The sequence below is a fragment of the Grammomys surdaster genome, unplaced genomic scaffold (assembly GCF_004785775.1).
Source record: "Grammomys surdaster isolate TR1022 unplaced genomic scaffold, NIH_TR_1.0 265, whole genome shotgun sequence".
NCBI lineage: Eukaryota > Metazoa > Chordata > Mammalia > Rodentia > Muridae > Grammomys > Grammomys surdaster.
In genome coordinates, this window is record NW_021604706.1 from 218748 (window position 1) to 233723 (window position 14976).

Here is a 14976-nt window from a genome sequence, read left to right on the forward strand (position 1 = left end):
TGTGATATCTGTCTCTTGTATTTGAATTACTTCACTTACCATAATATTATCAAGATTTATCCATACTGTAGCATGCATTGGAAATTTACTTTTAAGTGTCAAAATATTCCTTTGTTGTATACACCATGTACTTTCATGTGTTGATGGATATTTTGGTTGTTCCTACCTCTTGACTTTTGCAAAATAATGCTGCTGTGGTCATTGTAATGTCTAGTTGAATCTCTGTTTTCTACTTTTTTGGGTATCTACCCAGATAAGGAATTGATGACTCTGATGGTTATTCTTTTTAGGGGCACTGAGGAGACTGCCAAATTGGTCCTAGGTGTTTTAATTATTTACATATATTTTCATTAGGATTTTGATTAAAATTATAATCATTTTGTAAATAAATATATTGAACACTGTTAAGGCAATCTACTTGATGATGTAAATAATGAAATAGTTCCCAAATAGTAAAATACCTTTTTTCTTTACTTAGCCATAAATCTACATTATACCCTCTCCTCCAAAGGCTCAGGGACCATCAAGGAGAGGGGAGCAGAATGGTTGTAAGAGCCAGAGATCATTGAACACTAAAACAAAACAGTGTTTTCTGGACTAGACAGGGCCGTTTGGTTCATGAATGTACACTAACTGTGGTTGCCTGAACAAGATCTGCACAAACCCAGGCTAGTGGACATTCCATTATCTATGGACGAGGGACTAACCAATCCCTGCCCCTAACTGAGAAGCTATTGACAGTTGATGGCTTCTGTGGAGGGGAAGTCAGTTTTATTGAAAGGTGTGATACCTGGTAGATTAACCACAGTTCAGTGGATAGCCCACACCCATGAAAATAAGGGTTCTACAAATTGGAGCTAGTGGATTTTTTTTAAGAGTTGTGGGGGTGTGAATTAGATAGATTCTGTTATAGCTATGGAGAGGTATGGAGGGGAATATGATCAAAATACATTATGTGCATGAATGAGATTCTCAAAGAATTAATAAATTATATTAAAATTTTCTTGATTAAAATGTTATAACTTTTAAAAATCAGAATAAATTACTGGTATGTATTTTATAGTTCCTATCTAAATTTTATAATCTCAAAATAATGTATTTTTACTATTCATTATAGAGATTTGATATGGAATGAATGTTTGTGCCCCCATGAAACTTTACATGTTAACCCCCCCACAAGGTGATACATAAATTGATACAGCCTTTGGTGGATGATTAGATAATAAGATCAAAAATCACGAATGAGATTAGTGAGTTTTGCCACTTTCCCTAAGCGAGGACCCAGTACAAAAAATGATCATCGATGAACCAGAAAGTGGATTTCACCAATCAAATCTCTTGTCATATTGAACTTAGAAATGCCAGCCTCCATTACTGTGAGAAATTAAGAGTCCACTATTTATGTGTCTTTCAACTTATTATTTTCTGATGGCAGAACAAATGGGCTAAGGGAAGTGTTTTTTTGTTGTTGTTGTTGTTGTTTAACATACTATTGTCAACTCACCCATAAATTTTAACACAGCAAGATACAGTTCTGTTTCTAATGGTATTTACATTGCAAATCATTTTATGGGTGGGATTTGAAGATAGAAGTCTTTATCTACCACAGTGTATAATTCAGTACCTTGTACTTGCTAGAGATTCAGAATATATGATTAGTTTATGAAAGAAAGGGAACCCCCATTGAAACCTAAAATGTGTGCTACAGGGTTCTATCAACCAGTTTTTGCTTTAGTGCCCTGAGTATCATACAACCTTGGTATTCTAAAAAAGCTTGCAAGTACTAGAAGAAATGAGCCAGGCTTTAAGCAGAAGCAAGAGGGCAGTGGACTTGATTATTGCTGGTATAACAGCTTAAATTACATTAATTGCTAGCACTACTGCTTCTGCAATAGCTTTGACATAAGAAGTTAAGACAGCTACTTTTGTAAATCATCTAGCAAAAAAATGTCACTAATGTGTTGAGTATACAAGAGGATTTATATAGGTGTTTGGAACAACAGACTGATGCTCTATATCCTATTCAAATAATTGGAAGGAGGTTCAGGGTTTAAGAGTTAGGAGCCATCTCAAATGTTATGACAAATACCATAGGAGTGGTGTTACTTCTGAAATTTATAATGATAGTCATTATAATTAGAAAACAGATTAAAGACACCTGTAGAGTATTTGGCATAATTTTAACATCTCTCTGGATGTTTTAACTTTGCATAGTGAGATTATGAATTTAAAGAATGCTGCTCTGTTGAGCTTTGATGCTGTAGATAATGCTGATAAAATTATTCATGGCTTGAGGTCAGTATTTCCATTTTGGTCAAACCTCAGGAATGGTATATATACCTTGATTGTGTTAGCCCCTTTTGTCCTGGAAATACTTTTATTCCTGTCTGTCATGTTAAAGCTTATCTCTAACTACATCAACAGGTTGGCAGCCAGAGTACATGACTTGAACCTGTAAATGGACCCCCAGAGAGTTATTAATTTAACAGGCTGGCAAGCCAAGGATGGGTAAGATTCTGCACAGAGCCTTACCAACCTAAGACAGAAGTGTATTGCTTTAGGTAATGAATATTCCATGATGGGTAAGGAAGGCATTCTTGTCAGAACAACCTAAGACAGGCTCAGTCTGGTTTATGCAATAAAAAGGGGGGTGATGTGAAGAGCTCTTGAGGCTACTTGGCAGGAATCTGGCATTGGCCAAGGACAAGAAAATGGGCTGCTTGGAAGGAATCTGACATTGGCCAAGGACAAGGAAATGGACTGCAGACAGGAATCTGACACTAGGCTAAAACAAAGAAGTAATTTCAGGCAGAAATCTAGATCCTAGGCTAGAACAAAGAAGTAATTTCAGGCAGGAATCCAAATCTTAGGCTAGAACAAAGACATAATTATAGGTAGGAATGAATATAAATCTTAGCCTAGAACAAAGAAGTAGGCTTAAGGCATGAAAATGACTTTGGGCTAAGACAGGGAAGTAGGCTCAGATATTTTGGTCAATCTGATAAGTCCTTAGAAATAGTGATCACAGGAGTGATTATGGGACTCTGTTTATATTTGACGATCTGGGTTTATTGTCTTGCTTGTTCCTTGATTATTTGCATCTATTGTATTGCTAGTTCCTCAACCTAGAACTGACCTTAATACTTGCACGTAATTTAGACAGTATAAAAGCAAAAAAGGAGGAGGAGAGATGGAATAGGGAATTAATTGGAGGGCAGGAGGGAAATAAGGAAAGGGGATAACATCTTAAATATAAATAAATAAAATATTGAATAAAAAAAAGAAAAAAAGGGCGATGTCTGGTTTTGGGCGGGAATTGAAACCGCCACAGCTGCTCTCCAGCTCCGGAGCACTGCTACTCTAAGGAAGGGCACCATGGTGCGTCCCACCAGAAATAAAAAACCAGTCAATTATTCGCAGTTCGAGGATTCTGGCAATGACTCTGATGGGTGGCTTTAGATGACAAGGTCTTCCAGAGAGGTCTAGAAGTTGCCCTGGCTTTATCTATGAAGAAACTTGCAACATTCGCCAACAAAATGACTGAAGAAAAAAGCACTGACAAAGAAGGCAAAAGGAAAACAGAGAAACCTGATAAGCCTCCTCGTGTCTCTAACTGCAGTGTAGCCAGTGATGATGTAGAAGATTTGGACAAGATCACAGAGGAGGAGGATGCCGAGGGGGTTGAAGGAGAGAGAAAAGCAACACCCAGAGCCAAGGCTCCGCGGAGGAGGATCCTTTCAGAAGGCAGCGGGGACAGCAGTGCTAATGACACTGAGCCGCAGAGTGTGACTTGTGAAGATTCAGAAAGTGATCCTGATTTTGATGAAAGTGAAGAAAGTGATGAAGACTTTGGTGTGAGGAGAAGTAAAGAAACAAAGAAGAAAACAGTGCAGAAGAAACCAGCAGCGAAAAAGAAGGAAAAGAAATCAAAGCCCAAATGTGAGGCATCAGTGACTTCAGTAGACCCAGCTCCAGCTGTCATCATGTCAGGATCTCCATCCTTACCCCAGGCAGTTGGTCTTCCTTCTGAGGCCAATAGGAAACCAGCAAAAATGTGCAGCCCTTCAGCTGAAAGCAAGAGGCCCAAGTGGGTCCCTCCAGCTGCCTCTGGGAGCAGAAACTCTTGCAGCAGTGCATTGGCAGAAACTCCAGCCAAGTCCCCCAGTCAGAGCCTACGTCTGGGCCTCTCCCGATTGGCACCAGTTAAGCCTTTGCATCCAAGTGCCACAAGCAGCCAAGTATGGTAGCAGGAAAGGACCACTGGGACCCTTGGGACTGCGAAGTGGGTTGTCATATTCAGCTTCCATGTAAAAGAACCTTTAATGAGTCACATGAAGGATCTCTGTGTGATTCTGGTCTCATCAAAGCCTTTCTGTCCTTCAGCAAAGGGTTCTGGGGCCTCTACTTGTGCCACTCCTGGGAAGTGTGTTGTGTTTTCTTACATTTCATAAGTCACTGTCACTCAGGCTCTGTGGCACATCTCCCATGTGCCTAATCACATGCCTCCCAGCTCTGCCTGGTAAGGGGCCATCCTGGGTTCCTTCAGGAGGCATTTCTGAAGTCTTTCCCATTCTACATTTCTTTAGGTTTATTAAAAGCTTGCTCTCTTTATTCAGGTCTTTTTTAGTAAGAATTCTGCTTTTGTACGTATTAAAATGTTGACTGTACTGCAGCATGTGACCCTACATGAGGACAGATGGTTAGTGTACAGCAGATAGAATTTCAAAACACTGTATGAACTTCTCATTGTCAGAACCTTTAATAAACATGAAGAGATTTAAAAAAAAAAAAAGAAAAAAAGAAAGGGAACTCCCTCCCTGAACTTATGGTTCTAGGATGGAAACCAAAGCCTCATATAAGCTAGGCAAACACTCTGCCAGTGAACTATATCTACAGTCTCAAAAAGGCGATTTTCAGTAGAAAAAAAATTTTTAAGTCCATGATTTATGATGGTTTCTTTGGGGGGCTGGGGGAGGGGAACTCTTGTTTTGTCTTTTAATCAGGGCCTCATTAGACAGCCCTGCCTGGCTAGAACTCCTTACATAGACCAGGCTGGCCTTGAACTCACAGAGACCCATCTGTCTATAACAACTGATTATATGATTAAAGATATAAGATATTCTTATTTCTTTATTTCTCCAACTAGTTCTTATGAGAATATAAGTAAAATAAACAATGCTGCTAATACCTGTTTTTTCATAACTCATATAACGAGTTTTTAAAAAAGGAAAAGGAAAAATCTTAGAAATAGGAAAAAAGTTGAAATGTATATATTTGTGACTCTAGGAGCTGGAATGCTACAACATTAAAGAACATTTACATGTACCTTTTACTTCTTTGTTCAAAATATATAGTCAGAAAAGCTAGGGAATCACACAGTGGGAAGAACCTTTTATGGCATGCCCAAGACCATACATTCAATCCCAAGTGCTATGAAACAAATCAACAACAACAAAAAGCAGCAAAATGTATATCAGTCAGTTTAAAGTGGTTTAGAATAATATGGGACTGAAACTACTCCATCTATAATGGGCCCATTTAGCCCATGAGAAAAATACAGCTTTACCACAGGGCCACAAGGAGACCTCCAGTAAATTCTTAAAATATCTGTCTTAGAGTTTTATTGCCATGAAGAGATACCATGAACATAGCAACTCTATAAAGAAAAACATTTGATTGGAGCTGGCTTACAGTTTCAGAAGTTCAGTCCATTATCATCATGGTGGGAAGCATGGCAGCATCTAGTCAGACATGGTGCTGGAGAAAGAGCTGAGAGCTTTATATCTGTATCCACAGGCAGCAGGAAGTAGAAGTAACACACTGGCCAGGCTTGAGTTTCTGCTACATCAAAGCCCACCCCCTAGTGACTTACCTCCTCCCACAATGTCACACTTACTCTAAGAAGTCCACACCTCCTAATAGTGCTACTCCCTATGGGTCTATGTGGGCCATTTTTAGTCAATCCACCACAATAAATACCATTGTCTTTTAAATTCATTTGGTTTATGTATTTATAAGAGGGGGGAGGGAGAGACAGAGACAGAGAGACAGGGACAAAAAGACAGAGACAGAGAGACAGACAGAGATGGAAAGACAGAGAGAGTCAGAGAGAGAGAGAGAGAGAGAGAGAGAGAGAGAGAGAGAGAATAGAAAGTGTACAAGCATAAGCACAGGAAATGGGAAATGGGGTGGGGACACTTGCCATGGTACAAATGTAGAAGCCAGAGAACAACTTGCAGGAGGTAGCTCTTTCCCCCCACTGTGAGAGTTCGGGAGATCTAATTCAGCCCATCAGACATGTTTACTCACTAAGTACACCAGCCCAGCACTGATTTTATACATACACACACACACACACACACACACACATACACACACACACACAGAGCGAACATCCTCCTTTGGGCTTCATTTCATAGAACTTAAAGTTATATAATGCTTTATAGCAAAATCAGCTATCAAATATTAACAAAGCAGATGAAGCTTCCAGGACTGGAAAGTAATTTATAGTTTAAATGTCAATCAATGCACACATGCTACATTGTACTAAGGAGGAAGCTGGTCACCAACAAAGGAAGCTGACCTATGCAAAGTGTTGAGGTCCAAAGCATGAAGGCTTTATTTTTTTATATTTTCCATATTTTATTATCAAAAATAACCCATGTAATAAAAAGCTAGACTCTTACCTAGTATAAGTTTAGCTATAAAAAAAACCTTTCAGGAGCTGGAAAATGGATCAATGGATACAGTACTAGCTGTGCAAACATGAGGACCTGGAGTCAGATGTCTAGCCCCCACATTAAAGCTGTACATGACTCATGTCTGTACTCCTGGGGTGAAGGGAATATGGAGATAGATGGATACTCAGGACATCCTGACAAACCAGTCTATACAAATCAATAAAATCTAGATTCAATGAAGATGTTCTGTCTCAAAAAAAATAAGGCAAAGAATGATACAGGAAGACACTCAGTATTGAAATCTGGCCTCCCCATGTATGTATACATATACATATGTCATATGTGTTTGGGCCTGGGTAACTTCTGCCTGTCTAGCCAGCCATTTTGTGTTGTAACTACTATTACAAGAAAACTCTCATGTACTGTTACTAGGAAACTTTCTCATGCCTGAGTTGAAATCAATCACAATAGAGGTAAGAACTACTTGGTAGAGGTAGCCACCATAAGCTTGGATCTGAACCAACCACCTGGCAGAACTCCCTGCACCTGCTTATGAATTTTTATAACTGTTTCCTTTATAAGTTTCCCCTGGGATGAACCAAAACACAAGAGAGACACCTGTACCAATATAAGTGTAGGGATTAAATAAAGTTTAAGTTTCCAAGACCTCCCTGAATAATGGACATTCTGATTGTCAATTGAGACATTAATGAATGATAGGCAAATTGCCCCACCACAGTTGAATAACCCAACCAACGAGAAGAGAATAAGCGTACCACAAAGACATCTTCCTATGGAAGTTCCCTATTCCTAAATCCTGATTGATGGAATAACTTCACACGAATGCTTATAGAGTTCAGGCTTAAAGGCTCTATGGGATTCTGGCTCAGGATCAAAGTTTAGCTCTTGAGTGTAGACTGTGTCTCTGATCAATCAGTCTTGGGATGTGTGTTCAATAAACTAGCCCTTTTTTGACTGAGATCAGTTCTGAGTGGTTTGTGTGGTAAATCTCAGACCTCAAAAATATATAGCACACAAATACACAAATCTTTTAAAGAAAAGAGTTTTATCCCTTTTGTTGTTCATTTTAGTACTTGAAATCTTATGTAGAGCTGAGTGGAGTGAAGGAGATTAAGGGGCTACAAATAGAAAGGGGAAAGGTCATATCATTGCAAATGAGATGACTCTATGCATAAAACACACTAAATCCTCCATGAGAAAACTCTTACAGTTGATAAATTCATTCAGCAAAGTAGCAGAATACAAAATTAACATGTAAAAATGGGTAGCCTTCCTATATACAAATAACAAACATACCTATAAAGAAATCAAGAGGACAGCATTTTCAACAAATGGTGCTGGTTCAAACTGGAGGTCAGCATGTAGAAGAATGCAAATCGATCCATTCTTATCTCCTTTTACAAAGCTCAAGTCCAAGTGGATAAAGAACCTCCACATAAAACCAGATACACTGAAACTAATTAGAAGAGAAGGTGGGGAAGACCCTCGAATACCTAGGCACAGGGGAAAAGTTCCTGAACAGAACACCAATGGCTTATGGCCTAAGATCAAAAATTGACAAATGGGACCTCATAAAATTGCAAAGCTTCTGTAAGGTGAGGGACACTGTCAATAGGACAAAACAGCAACCAACAGTTAGGGAAAAGATCTTTACCATTCCTAAATCTGATTAGAGGGCTAATATCCAATATATACAAAGAACTCAGTAAGTTAGACACCAGAGAATCAAATAACCCTATCAAAAATGGGGAACAGAGGTAAACAGAGAATTCTCAACTGAAGAACCTCTAATGGCTGAGAAGCACATAGAGAAATGTTCAATACCCTTATCCATCAGGGAAATGCAAATCAAAACAACCCTGAGATTCCATCTCACACCAGTCAGAATGGCTAAGATTAAAAACTCAGGTGATAGTAGATGCTGGCGAGGGTGTGGAGAAAGAGGAACACTCCTCCATTGTTGGTGGGACTGCAAGATGGTGCAACCACTTTGGAAATCAGTCTGGCGGTTCCTCAGAAAATTGGACATAGCATTACCCGAGGATCCAGCAATACCACTCCTAGGCATATACCCAGAAGATGCTCGAACATATAACAAGGACATATGCTCAACTATGTTCATAGCAGCCTTATTTATAATAGCCAGGAGCTGGAAAGAACCCAGATGTCCTTCAACTGAGGAATGGATTCAAAAAATGTGGTATATTTACACAATGGAGTATTACTCAGCTATTAAAAACAATGAATTCGAGAGGTTCCTAGGTAAATGGATGGAACTAGAAATTATCATCCTGAGTGAGGTAAGCCAATCACAAAAGAAGACACATGGTATTCACTCACTGATTATTGGATATTAGCCTAGAACCTTGAAATGCCCAAGATGCAACTCACAGGCCACATGAAGCCCATAAAGAAGGAAGACCAAGTGAGGGTGATTCGGTCCTTCTTAGAAGGAGCAACAAAATACTCAAGGGAGCAAATATGGAGACAAAGTGAGGGACAGAAACTGAAGGAGGGGCCGTCTCAAGACCACCCCACCTAAGTATCTATCCCATGTGCAATCACCAAAGGTAGATGCTGATGTGGAAGACAGGAAGTGCATGCTGATAAGAGCCTGATATGGATATCTCCTCAGAGGCCTTCAAGAGTCAGACATATTCAGAGGCAGATGCTCACAACTAGCCATTGAACTGATCATGGGGTTCTCAATAGAGGAGTTAGAGTGAAGACTGAAGGAGCTGAAAGGGTTTGTGGCACCATGAGGAGAGCAACAATACCAACCAACCACAGCTCCCAGGGTCTAAACCACCAGCCTGGGAGCACTTAGGGGGGGGATCCAGGGCTTCAGCTGAATATGTAAAAGTGGAGGGCCCTGCTGGGCATAGGTGGAAGAAGAGAACCTTGACCTCATGAAGGCTGGATGCCCCAGGGGGTGGGAATTTTGAGGGTGGGGAGGTGGGAGTGGGGGGGTGTAGGTAGAGGTTACATCCACAGAGAAGAAGGAGGAGGGGCGAGGGGATTGGGGGTTCCGAGGGGGTGGTGGGGGATGGGGTAAGGGGACAACATAGGAAATGTAAATAAATCATCCAATAAAAAAAAAAAAAAAAAAGTTCTAATCCACAAAAAAAAAAAAAAAAAAAAAAGAATGTCCTCAGTCTTAAATGTATCAATATATGGATGATATGTTGTTGGTTGTTTCAAACACAGATAGCCTAGTAAAAAATGTTTGATGAACTAAAGAAAATTTTGCCTCTCTGAGGAGTAAAAATTGCTCCTGAAAAAAATACAAAGAGAATATTCTAACAATTATCTATTATATAAGATAGGTCTACAGAAAATTTGACCACAGAAAGTACAAATCAGGAGGCATCAATTACAAATGTGTAATGATTCTCAAAAATTGCTGGAAAATATTAACTGGCTATGGCTCACAATTTGATTAACTACTCAAGAGGTAAGTAATTTATTTCAAACCTTAAAAGGTAATAAGGACTTAAATAGTCCAAGAAAATTATCAGCTGAGGCTGATAGAATCAGCTCTGGTAGAAAAGAGATTATGGGCTGCACATGTGGATCACTTGGATATAGCACTTGATTATATTTTAATTATTTTGCCTTCTACTATTCTCCCACAGTAATTATCATGCAGAGGGAAGATAATATATTAGAATGGATATTTTTAACACATAAACAGAGTAAAAAATTAAAGACCTATATAGAAAATTTTTCTAAATTGATTCTGAAATGAAAAATGGGCCTTCATCAATTAGCAGGACTTGACACAGCAGAAATTATGGTACCTTTTACTAATACTGAGATTGCCTCATTATGGGAAGAAGATGAACAATAGCAAAGAGCTTGCAGTAAATTTTTTGGAGAGATTAACAATAAGTATCCCAAAAGCAAGCAACTTCAGTTTATAAAAAGAACTAATTAGATTCTCCCTCATATAGTAAAAAGGATACCAAGTTCTAGAGCCTCTACATTCTAAATTTTGGAAATAAATCAGGAAAGGCAGTTATAAGTCAAGAAAAATGAGTAAAGTGGCTTAAAGCCCTTATGATTCAGTTCAAAAATCAGAGATACATGCCACTCTTATGGTATTATTAGATTTTTATGTATCTCTTAATATGGTTTCTGACTCTCAATATACAGAAAGTGTTGTTTTACATATTGAAACTGCTGGATTTATTCCAGATGATTTCATAAAAAACACTGTTAACAGCCAAAGTTCAAGGAAATTTTTTTCTATCACTTGTTCCTTCTATAACTCCATTACTGGTAGAAAGTAGCCCAAAAGGTACTCAAAAGAAATAAAATTTCACCAATGAATGTTTTTCATTTTCTAAAGTTTTGAAAATTAAAGTATGTGCACCATACCATAGATACATATTTATGATTTCAGCAGGCAACAGATTTAAGTTCTGAAAATGCTGGTTCTGTAATTACATATTTATTAGAAATTGTGGCTATTATGGTGACACCTGTACAAATTAAGACTGACAATGTTCCAGCATTTTTCGATCGTAAAATGTAACAGTTTTTTGCATATTACAACATAAATCATATTAAAGGTATTCTACACAATCCTGCAGGATGAACATTTATAGAAAGATTTTAATTGCACTTTAAAAGATATGCTTAACAAACAGAAATGGGTAATAAAGACACCACAGTAATTACACAATGCTTTATTAACTTTAAATTTTTAAATGATAATTAGAAAAGAACAACAGGTGCAGAGAGACTTCGGATAGTAGAAAAACTACTGAATTAAATTATCCGATATAGTTTAAGGATGGGTTAAACTGAGAATGGAAATTGGGCAGTGTTGCATCAGGGAAGAAGTTTTGTCTTTGTTTCCACAGAAGAAAATCTGTGGATACCATCAAGATTAATAAAGGTTAGATTCGAATAGGAGAGTAAACTATGTGTCTTAATTTCATGTTAGAATGTTAGACTGTAGAGTGTCACATGGCCCATACCATGTTAGCTTTTGAGTTTTCTTCTTAAATAAAATACATATTTCTGTTGTTTGGTATTAAAAACACAGTTAAGAGTTTAAACCATTTTAAATAAATTCAAGCTTGTTTTCTAAATTTCTAAGAGTTGGAATGATTTGGAGCTAAGATAATATATTTGGACAGGATGGTGGTATCACATGCCATCAATCCTAGTGAATTTCTATAAATTAGTTATTTTTCTAAATTCAAGAGTTACAGTGAACAAGATGGTGGTGCCATTCACCTTTAATCCCACCACCTATAGGGAAAAAAAACCTCAAATACAGCTCCTTATTGGTATGTTTGCATACTAGAGAAATCACATACCATATTTATAGATTTTTATAAAATTCTCTACAGGGCTGATAGAAAGGCAGCTAATTTCCAATAGGGACAGTAACAAAGAGCAGCTTTTGAAATGCTGGAAAACTCATCTCTGTGCATGCAACTCTGACTATTATTGAACCAGATGTACTCTAACCATGAATATTATATTTATTGGCAAATTTGCAACTGGGGATTCTTCATAAAGGAAAAAGGAGTCCACTAATATTTGCCTGTTGGTTTCTATTGCAAATGTTTTCCATATATGGAGAATAAATATTCTCTTTTTCAGAAAAAAGTCTGGACATTTTTTGAGGCATGGAGAACTTTATACTCAGTCATTGTCAATCACCCTATGATCATAAGGAGGCTCTTTACAATGATGAACTGGATCTATTCTAAACCAGAGTCCTTCCCAGACTTAGCCATGGAAGGAAAGGTATTACAATGGAACTGGTACCAATCTTAATTCCTTCATAACCAGGGTGAAGTAGCAAAGGAGTCTGTGCCATCCAATACAGAGGAAATAGCTCAATTGACTAAACTGTTCACCCCTACCCCAAAAGAGGCACCTATTGAATTGGGGCAACCTACAGAATTGTCACAACACTTGGCTAACCAATAGTTTACTGATGGCTCATCAACTACTTATGGAATCAAAACTAATGGAAAGTGGTAACTGTTGGCCTGCTAATTAAAATCAAAGTCTACCATTGTCCAGATAACCTTTTGGGCACAGAGTAAAACGGAGGATTCCCTTCATTAGCAGGACTCCCCCTTCTCTGACCTTGTCTGGGGAGTTCAAAAACCCACACACATCTCTACCTGCAGAATGTCATGTAGCCTTAGTTAGATTATAGGTTCCTCTCAACTTCCTTTCTCCTGATAAGAACCATTCAGCTAGCACCTGAGATTCCTGAAATGCCTCTGTATGCTAATGATGTATTTCATTGTAAGCCTTCAGCCAATGCCCATCCTGAATATTCTGATTCTCATCCCCAAAACTATAAAAGCTTTAAATCACCCAAAGTAAATTTGATCTGCCTCCACACACCTTGTCCTGGTGTTGTCATTTCCACATGTACTTATAGGGCTTCCAACCCTCCCTGTTCATCACCTCTGATCCTTCTACCCTTATGGACCCATATCAGCTGATGATCCCCAGAGGCAGAAAGAGTCACAAGCACCAATATAGATCTTGGGATGGAATGGCCAATACTGATAAAGGAACCACAAAATCAGCACAGCACTATTGGCTATAAGATAAACACCTAGGAAAACAAAAGGAAAATCCCTATCTTCTCCAAATCATGGTGCATATGTAATGGTATAGGTGTATAGTCATCAAAATAAAAACTGGTAGATGAGAGACCAAACCAACTCCATCCTGGGTTCAGTCTCCATCTTAGAGAACCTGACCTAAGGTTGAACTTGAGTTAAACACCAGGCAAATATCTAGCACTGGTCTCCAGGTCACTCCCTAACAACCACGAATCAGGAAAAAAGCAGAAGTTACAGATGTACCTAAAGATATTTACTTATGAAAGTTTATGGTTTGACTCCTAGCACCAGCCAATCATTTTAAAGAGCAACAAACCTCATAATACCCTGCCCCCATTCAGATATGTGCTAAGCTGGAAACTCCCTTGCCTCTATAAATGCTTGCTTGAAACTGGGCTCAGGGCTTCAACCTCCTGTCTTGCTGCATCCACGACAATGGTGTGGCCAAAGCTCAAGCTTAAATAAAGGGCTTGGTGGGATTGCATTGGAATTGGCTCCTTGGTGGTCTTTTGGGGCTCATGAAATAGGTACAACATCAGGCAAATGAAAAAGATATCATAGGAAGCATGAATGGAAATGGCAAAACCCCCAAAACTTAGCAAAGACATCAAATTTTATGTAGCTCATATAGGAAAGACATTCAAAAGATCTGAAAATAATAAAATAGTAAACAAATTAGCATCATGTTTAATTAAGAATAGAATATTAAGGTTTACCAGGGAACAAATTATAATAAACCAGCAAGAATAAGAGATTACACATTTGAAAAACTTGAAAGTTTATCTCTAACACTAAAAAAAAAAAAGGGTAAATGGAGAGTCAAATTAAACCAGGGCAACCTTATGAGAATAACTATAGTAAGGAATCCATAACCAGGCAGTGGTTCACACTTTTATTCCCAGTACTTGGGAGGCACATGTCTTTAATCCCAACACTTGAAATTCAGATGCAGACACATAAGAATTAAAGTAATTTAAACTTAAAGCCACTTTCAAAAAGGCAGGTTGAAATTCAAAGTGAATGTTGTTTGTGCTCTAAAAATAAATATACTTAAATTTTGAATTTATACATAAAGAGAAAGGTGAATATAGGTATATTTATCCATTAAGGTATACTTAGTTTCAAATTTTCAATAGATTTTTTTTTAATTTCACTTGATATATACTATTTTTTTGTTGCCAAGACACATTTTTCCCTAGGAAAAATATAAATGGCCAAAAAGGAACCCCCTAGGGTTAAGGTTGTGACAGAGTTTTGCTTTTATCTTTCCAGGAGAATAAATGTATCCAACTAAGGAAGCTGGAGACATACCTCTGGACAAGTGAAACACCTGAAAAAAAAAAAAAAAAGACAGATTGATCATTAAGAGAAAATGTCCCAAGAAAAAGAGTAAATTGGCCTAGTAGTATTGCCCACCCCTCCCAGCTGACCGGCCTGAAATTACAGCTCAGGGCCCTGTATTAGTACAGGCAAAGGCCACCATATTGCCCAAGCGACCACTCCTTCCCATTGGACAACTACCCAATGCAGGCCAGGGGCAGACAGTCCAGGTGGGCACTCCCTGTGGGATTGTGGAATCCTGGGTGTTCGGTCATGCCCCCAAAACCCAGAAATCTAACATACAGCCCTTGCCAAGTCACGAGACTAACAGGCCTCTGCCTCAGGAT

General features: G+C 38.4%; 1 pseudogene; it reads left to right on the plus strand.

The window, feature by feature from the left end:
* The first annotated feature begins 3375 nt into the window (after positions 1–3375).
* LOC114628182 lies at positions 3376–4247 on the plus strand (annotated as a pseudogene).
* Positions 4248–14976: the final 10729 nt, after the last annotated feature.